Below are 12,568 nucleotides of genomic sequence, written 5' to 3'. Positions count from 1 at the left end.
CATGTGTAGCTAAATAAACACCCTCAAACAGAACCATTGTTTGAAATGCAAAGTCCTCTTCAATAATACGTGAAGTTGATGTACCATTTTTATGATCTTTAATCACTAGCCCTTCTGATGATATTTTAGAATCTCGTAGTATGATTTGGCATTGCATCAAAAGTTATACCTAATGTGACCCCCAACTTGAAGAGACGTTGAGCTTCACTGACAATCCATTCTGGGAATATGATATTATGATTGAAATTAGGGTTATGAGATGGCATGTAGTGGACAGATGTGAAAGGTATATTGGTGTGAGATGAAAAGGTCGCAACGAGATTTTGAGTGGGTGGATTTTTTAGGATAGGTGGATTTTTTCGGGTAGGTGGGTAATGGATAATTGGAGGGTTATAGCTGGGTAAGGGAAAAGTGATGAGGGTACAGGAAAACTTACCCTCCGATGACCAAAATTACCAGGAAGACATCACCACAAAAATTACCAATTCTGTGCATCACCTCCGATGACCAAAATTGATATGACACCCCAAAGATTTCTAGATTGAACTCCACATGCAGAGTGGGTGAAGTTTTCCAAAAATCTTGTTCCCACCTGTAGACTGAGTAAATCACATTCTCACAGGAAAACTTAAATTCAAAATCCAAATTGGATAATTCCTTGTCTACATGAAAAATAGCTTGGTGAGAATTTGTAGGGTATACAACAAATAAAGAATAAACTTACAATTCTCTACTGAGTGTTGTAGCAATAAATGACCAATTCTCAACAGGTTTGGGGGATGAAACTATGAAAGCATCTTTCCAGAGACCCAAGTTATTAGCACTCTTGGAGACTGTAGGATTCTTAGATGGTTTAGGAAGAATTTGGTTTTTCTGGGCATAGTTAGGTCTGGTTCTTAAGATTTGAGCATAGGTAGGTTTGTTAGTGACTGGTTGGATAGGCTTTGTTATGTGTTTATTTAAAGATATAGAGTAGTTGGTAATCTCTTCCAAGGCATTTGGCATTGAAAACCATCCTTCAAAACAATCTCTTGCTGGGATGTAGAAAGATATTAGATCTTCTTTTGATCTAGCCATAAAAAGGGTAACGGTTAGGAAGAATCCATAGTTATTAGATTGCTTGTTGGCTACAAACCAAGATTGATTATCATCAAACTTCCAAACCTATCTACCAGCATCACCGTTTTTGGCAATTTCAAAAAAGATACATTGTAGGTGTTTAGCAAGAGATAAGGTGAACGATCCCTTGGAAGATCCAGTTGAATAAAACTCAGTGAGGATGATTGGAGAAAAATTGATATTTTTGTTACATGAAAACCTAAAAAAATTTCGATCTATTTGAACATATTTGTTTTCAGAAGACATGGTGGAGGTTCTAAGAGAGATCTAAGCTAAACTAGGCAAAGATAGGGATCTAAACTAAGGATCTAGACACTAACAGGGATGAAAAAATGGTGGAACCAGAGGAGAATGGTGAATCTAGGAGAGAGAACATTGTTCTTTCTATATGAAGTGTGATACTGCCAACATCCTAGGTGTCTGTCTCGTACAATATTTCTTTTGGACCCATCAGAAAGGCCTTAATAGCTGAAAATTATTGGGAAACCGGAAACATCCCATTTTCCCTACCGTCCTCTTCGGATCTCTTCTTCGCATATGAGGAAATTATGTGGGGAGGAAGTCCTCATCGAAAATCGAGTAACTGGCCAGGAGGAGTCCTGGACAAATACATAGGTTCCGATTGAAATGTCAGTAGTGCTGGATAGATTATCCATTTAAAGTACATAAAAATATGGATGGCAATTCCTATCCCATGTACGATAGCTATTTCCGATAATTCGGATTTCATAGGATTTTTTTTCCGATTTAACGGCCATCGAATATCGGAAATTATTGAGTTATTATAACAGAATTGAATGAGCCAGAATCTGTCATGATAAGTTCCACTACCAATATGATATAAGGCATATTAATCCATTATACCTTTAATCATTTCCAATCACATCTTCTTCTTTTCTCTTCGACACAAACTAAGAAAAAAAACAAAAAATACCTCTCCTGCACTCCATACTTCAACCATATATGTTATTATTCTTTCCCTCCTCCTCGAATTCGTCTTAGGCTCTCCTCATCTCTAGTCTACATCTACAGGGTTTCTTTAATTCTGTTCAATTTTGGGTGTTTTAAAATATTCGTGATAAGAAATCTAATTTTGGGTTCAATTTTGATTTTGAAAGCTAATATTCAATTTGGGGTTTCAGAAATTATGATTTACATAACTGAATTGTAAATTTATTATGCCAGAAAATCAAATATCATCCAATCATGTTGGTACCTCAAACGATTCATTAAGTTCAGTGACCTCTAGTTTACAAGAAAAAGAAGAAAGTGTTCAAGGTTCAGAAATTAACTCAACATTTGTGAGTCTTCGTATAGAAGAAGGATAAGAAGTGGAAGATCCACTTGTAGTTGAAGCAAAGAATAAAAACGTACAACAAAGTGAGATGTATGGAATGAACTTGAAAAAAAGATTGGAGTAGATGGGAAGAAGGTGGTTAAATTATATGTGAATGCAATCATTGCAGTAAGAGAACTGAAGCAACAAGTACACAAGGAATCAGTCGTTTGACATCCTATCTAAATACCTACAAAAACAAGCCGAATAATCAACCTAGACAAAAAAAAAGATAACTGCCATAGCTAACATACAAACTAAGTTAGTTAATTGAAAATATGATCCTGCTACTAGATTACTTGTTTCTAATATGATTACTAAAAATGTTTATCCAATAAATATGGCTGAGTATTTATATTTTAGAGAGTTTGACAGGTCTCTGAACCCTTCAGTCAACTATAACATTAGGAATATAAGTATAGATGAAATCGTATGCTAAGTTCAAAGTTTAATTATAAAAATAATTTGATTTAATGACATATCTAAATATAGTCTAATAACTAAAATGTGGATTTGTAAACATATAAAAGATGGTTATTGTTGTGTCACATGTCATTACAAGAAGATGAATGGAAACTGATAAAACACTCGCATACATTTTACTGTCATCACCACATATATACTGGAAAAGTTCTTGCAGATTTTGTGAAAGTAGTAGCTCTAGATTGGAATATGGATAACAAGTTCTGTTATTAACTGCTCACAATGCTAGAGCCAGTGATGTTATGATAGCATATCTGAAGACTTGGCTTGATAGTAAGGATTCTCTAGTTGTTGAGGGGCCTTTATTTCAAATGAGGTGTAGCAATCATATATTGCATTTAGTTATATTATGTGGGACGAAAATAGTTTTTGCATTTATAGAAAGTTGTAGAAAGTGTGTGAAATATGTCAAGTCTTTACAGGTTAGAAAAGAAAGGTTCGACTTTTGCACAAGCTTTTTACGAGGTATGTCAGTTTAGACGTGGACTCCATATGGAACTCCACTTTTAACATGTTTAAGGATGCAATTGATTTGCGACAAACATTTGCTATAATTTCAAGTTCATAGGAAAAGAAATAAGGAATACATATTTGTGACTGTTATGAAGTGTTTGATGTTTATTCAAATAAATTTGTAGGGATTAAGAATCCTGTTAGAGCACTGCTCGGTCGAACTTGCAAGCGTTTCTATCTCAAGCTTGTTTGTCAAGTTTAGGTGATCAAAACTATAAGTATTTATTTCTAGTATACTTATAGTTATGTCTCGGAATAAGATAAAATGTACGTAGTTGAGATTTAAACTTCACGACATTCATCGATTGAAGACAAAGATCTACTGAGGAGAGCTTGGAGGAACTTCATCAACAAAAGATATGTGGAGATTAAAACTTATCTATTACTCAGAAGTCTATTCTATTCTATCTCCTATTGAGACTAAGTCGTATAGCTATATAGACTTTTACATTATACACATTTAATATTCCGAGCTAAGTTTAACTCGTTTATTTCTTTCTCGAAATACGTGTTGGAAGCTTTTTGCTTTATCTACGTTCATCATTATTCTTGACGAGTTTAGCTGGAAACAATTTATTTGGTGGAAACTAAATAATGAGTCAAAATATCATCACTAAATAATGAGTCAAAAGATGATCATGTGAAAATTGCCTTGAAATATCTTACATGATTTGTGTGAGACAATCATTTGATGTTGATGTAGGACATCCTTTACTTCAAGACAGTATCAACTATGACAAGTTGATCCCTCTGCTATTGAGGAAACCTTGACAAGTTGATTCCACTTGACTGAAGCAACCTTGACAAGTTGATTCCATTCAGTAATTAACCTTGTTTAGTTTACTTGTTATTCAAGACATTTTACTTTCCTAGTTTAGATTAAATTCCTTTTCTTTTATTTTTAATCGGTTCTTGTAAACTATATATAGGCTACGTCTTATTGTTTTGTGGATCATCTTATTATTATTATCAATCAATCTTATTATCTATATCAACTCTTACTTTTAATATTTTGATTTCATCCTATTCGTATCTATTTCGTCTCTTCGTATCACCTGCAATCTTCGTATTGTGTTCTTCTCAACAAGTTCTTAACAGGTTCTACATTAGTTGGTACCACATCCAGCGTTTTTAAATTCTTATCTAAAGACAGATCCTTAAACCGCTTCTGCGACTCAAAACCCTAACAATTTTCTTCTTCTTAAAATTTTTTCTCAATGGGAGAAAAATCGTTTACTAAAGCTGATTTTGAAGTCTTCATGAAAGATTTCTTGAAACCACTTCAAACTTCTATTACTAATATTGAAAACAAACTTGAAACCAATGAAACAAGCATCAAAACTCTCACAGAAAATTTTGAAAAGAATCTTGAAAAGATTGATGATTTAGAAAAGAAGTTAGAATCACATGCAGATTACATAATCATGATAGCCAAACATGTAGGAATGGATGACAAAGAGATGACTAGATTAGTTGATGATAAAGAAGAAGAAGAAGAAGAAGAAAACATGAGAAAAGGAAGATGATGAAACAAAGAAAGTTAAACCAAGTTATTTTGTTCAGAATACTTATATACCTGAGGAAGTTTCATGACTTCTTACGTTCAAAAAACAGTTTGAGAGTTTTCTTAACAGTCATTTTAAGAAACCTGCAACCGTAAATATTCACAATGATGAAGAGGAATACAAGATTAAAGAAGAATAATAAAAAAGGTGGAAAGATGAAAGAAGATTAAAATCTAGTATGAATTCATATGGAACTTTACCAGAATATAAGTTGAAAGCTGATTGGTAGGCTTTTAAGAGTGTAAGAAAATAAGACAATGAAGAAGCCAACTTGTTAACCGCAAGTGCACGGTGTCGATTGTATACAGGGCAAATACGGGTCATTTCCACAGGGACTTGGGTGTGATTTGAAGCTTTCCTAAGCTAAGCTAGTTCTCTAAGCTAAGCAGTGGCAGTGAACAAATGAATCAATGATTGTGACAGTGGCAGTGATAGTGGCAGTGAAAGTTAAACAAAGGAAGTGAGCCTAAGGCAGTGAACTAGTGCAGTGAATGAAAAAGATGCAGAACTGTGTGAAGTTACTAAGGCATTGAATCCACTTCTTGGTCTTAAGATAAGGCAGCATCTAATCGAATCATATCTTGTTTCATCTCAGGAAATACTATAATGGGTGATTTATCAACTAATTTTACTAGCATACCCCTAGCATCAGCTGTCTTTCTACAGCACAGCTGATCACAGGCTTACTTGTAACAACCAATTAATCTATCAATCCTAAGGCATTTGAGCAAAATCCTTCTAATGGGCTGAATTCTTAACCATTATCACTCACTTACCCCTAGCATCAGCTGTCTTTCTACAGCACAGCTGATCACAGGCTTTCTTGTTCAAATGGCTACTAGCAGTCCTAACTCATTTTTAGCACTACAAGAACAATGACATGATTACTAACTATCTTAACATACAATCAAGAGTTTCATCTAAACCCTAGCACATGAAATTAGAACATGATAAACATAAAGAGTAATTGAAATTGAAATTTAGAATTAGAATTAAAACAGAAAATTACAAAACCTAACAGTGGAGAGCACTGGCTAATCCAGGCCTCCAAATGATGCTCTGGCTAATCCAGGCATGCGTCAATTCGTCACACAAGCATTCAATTTATACATGCAAGCTCAAAAAATCAAAAACCCCCAAATCAGTGAAACTAGGGTTTCACCAAATACGAAATTCACTCACCTAACTCTCTGATTTCTTCTTCTATTTCGTCGACCCATGCTTCCATATCTTCTTCTCTATCTTCCCATGCCTTTGATTTCTTCTCTAACTAACCTATATCATCAACCCCTAAAACTAGGGTTTCAGAGAGAAAGAAAGATCGAGAGGTTGATGTAATAGGTAGGTAGAGTGATGGGTTTGGTTGTTATACGTGGTGGGTATGGTGGTGATTGAGGTGGAGTTGGTGGCGGAGCAAGTGGTAGTGATGGCGACAGTGCAGTGGAGTTGGTGGAGGCGCTGTGAAGAAGAAGAAGGAGGAGATGAAGAAAACCCGATAGAATGAATTAGGTGTTGTTTGTTTTGGGAAAATATGTTAGGGTTCTAGGGTGTGTATCGGGAACATCAAGATTTGATGTCTTGCAAAGCTAAGCCGTGGGTAACATCTTCTGGAACGGATCTAACGGCGAGATGGAGACAGATCATGAGCGACCGTTGGATGCAAAAATACAACGAAACTGACGGCTCAAGATCGAGTAAGGTGCTGTGGTGTGAAGCGGTTGTAGAAAATTTGATGTACTGGCGATGAAGCGACCGTTGGATTCAGATGAGGATCCAATCTGACGGCTACAGGAGAAGTGGGTTGTGAATTTGGGTTTTGGTGTGGGAGATAAGTTGGGCTTGGGGTGATTCCGAGCCCATTTATTCTTTAAGATCAATTTCCTCCTTGTTGAGCCCATTTCTAGCCTTTTGGTCTTGCGCACAACATTCTTCACAGCTTCCTTGCATAATTCTTCTCGGCTTCCACCACTTTTCTGCTCTTTTCGCTCCGTAATTCCATCCAAACTTTATTTAGTACCTAAAAATGCAAAATTAATTAATAAAAATATTTATTCTTGAAAACAAAGAAAATACAGAATATGGGATAAAATGTAGAATTAATGCACAAAAGATGAGTTAAATGCCAAGAAAAATATATAGAAATAAGCACTTTTTAGCACTCATCAAATACCCCCAAACCTGAATTTTACTTGTCCTCAAGTAAAACAAAACTAAGGAAATCCTACCTATACCACTGTCGCTGGTCTCTCGAATGCATTTAGCGTATGCACTAAGCCTTTTGAACCACTAAGTGTCCCTAGTGGACGAGTGAAGTCTCGTGAAGGTTTGCTTAGAACGTACCTACAAAGTTCTAGGCCAAAATATAAGCTCAGATTCCATCAAATGTGACATGTGCAAGACAGTAGAAGCTCACAGCAAAATGGAGATGTCAATCTAGCTATCTAAGGCACAATCCTAGCACTGATAACAACTAAAGACACGTGATAAGAGTGTAAAGTGTATCTACACATGTTTCTAGGATGACCTGAAGTTATGGCTACTAATCACCAAGAGATAGTTTTTAGGCTAAGAACCGAATTCTAAGCCAAGCTAGCTGTCCGGCTTTACGAGAATTGTGAATGTTCACCCAATGAGTTGGTGATATTTCAGTTTACCCGCGTTATACATCGATGGCTGCACCCTCCTTGCTTATTACAAGACTATTTACAACAAAAAGATGACTCTTTACATGACTCTTATTTACATTGATTACTCTCTTTTATTTTTGGAACAAGAGAGAACTATTGTCTTTAACATGACAAAACATGGAATAACTTTTTTTTTTTTTTGATATATATATATATTTTTTTGAAGAAATAACTTTGATCTTTACAACATAGTGACACTTTTGATACACGAACAAAAAGAAAAACATAATTACATGACTCTTAGCAAGAGGTGGCCCTTATCGAATGCATCCGGTCAAATTCTATGGTTGCTTTTCTTAACGTATCCTCCAACTTCTATCCCAGACAACCAAAGAACAAGCTAGTCAAGACTCATTCAGTATTCTAAAGTGATTGGCAATCTAACTTCCTATCAAACACCTTGAAGATCGAGGCTATACATGTATTGGTAGATCGTGCGCGTGCAAGTTTCTTATCACTATGTAAATTGTGCTAGAATCAGGGTGCCTAAATATCTAGACTAAGACTCCTAATAATTACATATTTGCACAAGAGTCAACATTTCAAGGTAAATGAGCTCCATTTTTATGTTTTTATCATTTTTCTAATTTTTTATTTTGATTTTTTTCATTTTTTTCAAAAAGGAAGAGTTCAAATTTTTCAATATAGCATGTTATCGGGATATCTACTCTATACCCCCAAACCTAAACTAAACATTGTCCTCAATGTTTCAAAAGATGAATAAAATTACAACATACGAATAGGACCATGCTGGGCATAGAAAAAGGAAAGAGAATACCCGGATGTTGGCGAAAGCAAGATTAGAACTCCGTTATTCAAGGAAAAAATCCAACATATGTCAGCCGAGATCATATTGGATTAGCAAAATATATACAAAATGAACAAAAGGATTTTTAAATTTTTTATCTACTGGATTATATACAAAAAATTCACCATACACTAACAATCTAAAGAGTTGAGGATCAACCCAAAAGACGAAGTGTAGACATTTCAACAGCTTCACACAATAATAATATGATAGGCATGCAAGTGAAGTTGTGAAACAAAATGAGCTACCCCCAAACCTGGATTTTTCAACAGATAAAATTTTGGATACAAAATCTCGCAGTTTTGGGGGTTCATCATGCACAAGGTCTAGCTCGAAATGAACTTTGCTAGGGACGGGTACACATGCTAATTCCAACTGTGGCTCCTTAAAAGTATTGTATTTAGATGCAAAATAGTCCAAGAGGACTTGAGAGGCACACAGTTCCAAACCTAGGTTGGAAATTTTCAGAAAAGTTGGTTTGACAATATCGGTACAAACCAAATCTAGGTTGGGTGGAAGGCCATTAGATTGTGACTCAGGCAGGACGATAGGCACATCATTATTAATCAAATCAATATCTCCTAAGTCTTCTACAAGTGTCACAACATGCTCACATTCATCAAATAAATTAGCAAGCCCACAATCAGAATCAACATCATCAACAGATTTATTCTCATGCATCGGCAAATCAGGAGAAATATCACAATGTGACCTAGGTGGAGAATCAGACACATCAATTATATTTTCATGAATAATAACATTAGTGTCTACAGAAGATTCAACTATTCCTATGTCATGCTCATCTTCACAGAATAATTGTACGAATCCCATGTCAATATCAAAATCATATGAATTACAATGAGTATTAGAAAAAACAACATTCATGAAGGTCGAGGGCGAGAAGCCATATGTTATTGAACCAACAGGTTCCACAATATTTTCATGTTCTTCTAACATATCATCATAATCATCATCATGGTAGCATGCATATTGGTCCTCATTAACAGTGGTGGTGTCATTAGTCGATTCATGTTCCTCTAAATTAGGTTCATATTCAACATCATTTACATGAATGGGACTAGACACTTCATTAGGGACAACATACATTTCCTCATGAATTTCCTCCTTTTGTAGGTGAAGCAAAATCTGATCTAAATATGCCTGAATTCGTGATGTAGATCTATCGAAGTTTTGCTCACTGAGTCTGAAAGCTTCTGTGGTGGAGTCTAAATTCATGGGAGTACAAAATTCTTCATGTTCTAATTGTGGTGATTGGTACATGTGTGCGTGGTCATTAGGGTTTATAAAAGATTGATCGCAACCCTCAAAGGTTTGATTATGGTCCCAATGACTACCAGCCTCACAATTTATGGGCATTTCATACCTTGGATTTTCTCTAGATTGAAAAATATGACAATTCTCAACAGGGTGGTCTAAACTACCACATGCGGGACATGCGTAGATTTCAGGTTGCCTAAGAAAATTAGATGTGACAGATTCCTCATGTGATTGCATTTCTAAAGCTGCGATTCGATCTTCTAATTGATCCACAAGAGATGATTGTGTGAATGAGGCATTAGCAAAATGTTCATTTTCACGTTGTGGCGAACGATGCATGTGCGAATAGTCAGTAGGGTTCATGTATTGAAGCTCGGGACTTTGAAAATGTCCATAATAATTCCTATAACTATTGGCATCATGGTCTATGGGAGGCTCATGACGTGAAGTATTTCCATACGCAAGTTCTCTAAGGGATTTGTTGTATTCCCCAACTGTAGACCAAGATCTAGACATGATTGGGCTCAAAAGATAAGTACCTATATTACAAAGCCCAAAATTTGGTTTTTAATGGGTTTGGATTTTTGGGAAAAATTTGGTTTTTATGGGTAACATTTGGTTTTGTCGGGTCTGAAAAGGAAAATTTGGTTTTAAAATCGGGAGCAAGGCTTTTTGGTTTTGATGGGAGCAAATTTGGTTTTTAATGTTGGGAGCAAGCCCACATTGGTGGGAGAAATTTCTTTGCCAAGGGAAGGTGAACTAAGCCTACAATGTGTATGCAAACTGAAGCCTAAAGTAGCTTTTGAAATAGCCTAACTGTTGCTTGTTTGGTCTGAGGCCCAGTTGGGCTTTCAAAAGTTCAGTTTTTCTAATTTAAAACTACAGGCCCAAATCAGTCTAACACCACAAGCCCACAAGAAATTAAACAAACAACCCCACAAGAAATTAATTACAAACCCAACAGAAAAATGGAAAAAATTATTACAAGCCCACAAATTAAAAATGGAAGCCCACAGTTTGGGTTCTCTTAATGGGTTTAGGATTACCTTTGAAGCACAACCCAGCTGTTCAGTTTGGTTGCAAAAGCCCAGTTGGGCTTTGGATCATCCTAAGCTTTGGCTTCAACACTCAAGGCCCAGTTGGGCTTTGGTCTTTCTTCTTTGGCTTGTGTAGCCCAGTTGTGTTTTGGTCTAGCTACAGCAGCAGCAGACAACAACACCAGACCAACTCAGCAACAACAACAGGCTTGGCCTGGCAGGAAACAGCAGCAGCACCAGGCAGCACAGGTAGGCTTCAGGCAGCATTTCTAGCACCAGCAGCAGCAATCAAGGCTCAGCAGCAGGAGCAGATCAGCAACAACAGCAACAACACCAGGCAGCCAGCAACAACAGGAGCCACAACAGCTCAGGTTGGCAGCAACACCAAGGGTTAAGCACAGGTAAAACAGCAACAGGTCCTTGGCAAGCAACAGGTCAGTTGGAGAAGGCACCTGTTAGTCAACAGAGTTATCAGTTAAGATCAAGCTACAAAGAACAGGAAAATTACACTAGATGCTACACTAAATGCTCATGCAGGAATGCAATGCTAAGATGAATATGCAAGTTATGATGCAGAAATGTAAGCAAGAAAACAACTTCAACACATCACCAGTCCCCGGCAGCGGCGCCAAAAACTTGGTAGGCTTTTAAGAGTGTAAGAAAATAAGACAATGAAGAAGCCTACTTGTTAACCGCAAGTGCACGGTGTCGATTGTATACAGGGCAAATACGGGTCATTTCCACAGGGACTTGGGTGTGAGTTGAAGCTTTCCTAAGATAAGCTAGTTCTCTAAGCTAAGCAGTGGCAGTGAACTAATGAATCAATGATTGTGACAGTGGAAGTGTTAGTGACAGTGGAAGTTAAACAAAGGCAGTGAGCCTAAGGCAGTGAACTAGTGCAGTGAATGAAAAAGATGCAGAACTGTGTGAAGTTACTAAGGCATTGAATCCACTTCTTGGTCCTAAGCTAAGGCAGCATCTAATCGAATCATATCTTGTTTCATCTCAGGAAATACTATAATGGGTGATTTATCAACTAATTTTACTAGCATACCCCTAGCATCAGCTGTCTTTCTACAGCACAGCTGATCACAGGCTTACTTGTAACAACCAATTAATCTATCAATCCTAAGGCATTTGAGCACAATCCTTCTAATGGGATGAATTCTTAACCATTATCACTCACTTACCCCTAGCATCAGCTGTCTTTCTACAGCACAGCTGATCACAGGCTTGCTTGTTCAAATGGCTACTACCAGTCCTAACTCATTTTTAGCACTACAAGAACAATGACATGATTACTAACTATCTTAACATACAATCAAGAGTTTCATCTAAACCCTAGCACATGAAATTAGAACATGATAAACATAAAGAGTAATTGAAATTGAAATTTAGAATTAGAATTAAAACAGAAAATTACAAAACCTAACAGTGGAGAGCACTGGCTAATCCAGGCCTCCAAATGGTGCTCTCGCTAATCCAGGCATGCGTCAATTCGTCACACAAGCATTCAATTTATACATGCAAGCTCAAAAAATCAAAAACCCCCAAATCAGTGAAACTAGGGTTTCACCAAATACGAAATTCATTCACCTAACTCTCTGATTTCTTCTTCTATTTCGTCGACCCATGCTTCCATATCTTCTTCTCTATCTTCCCATGCCTTTGATTTCTTCTCTAACTAACCTATATCATCAACCCCTAAAACTAGGGTTTCAGAGAGAAAGAAAGATCGAGAG

Source organism: Papaver somniferum, chromosome 1 (assembly GCF_003573695.1).
Source record: "Papaver somniferum cultivar HN1 chromosome 1, ASM357369v1, whole genome shotgun sequence".
Lineage (NCBI taxonomy): Eukaryota > Viridiplantae > Streptophyta > Magnoliopsida > Ranunculales > Papaveraceae > Papaver > Papaver somniferum.
The sequence above is the reverse complement of the archived record's forward strand: the minus strand, read 5'-3'. Positions refer to the sequence as shown.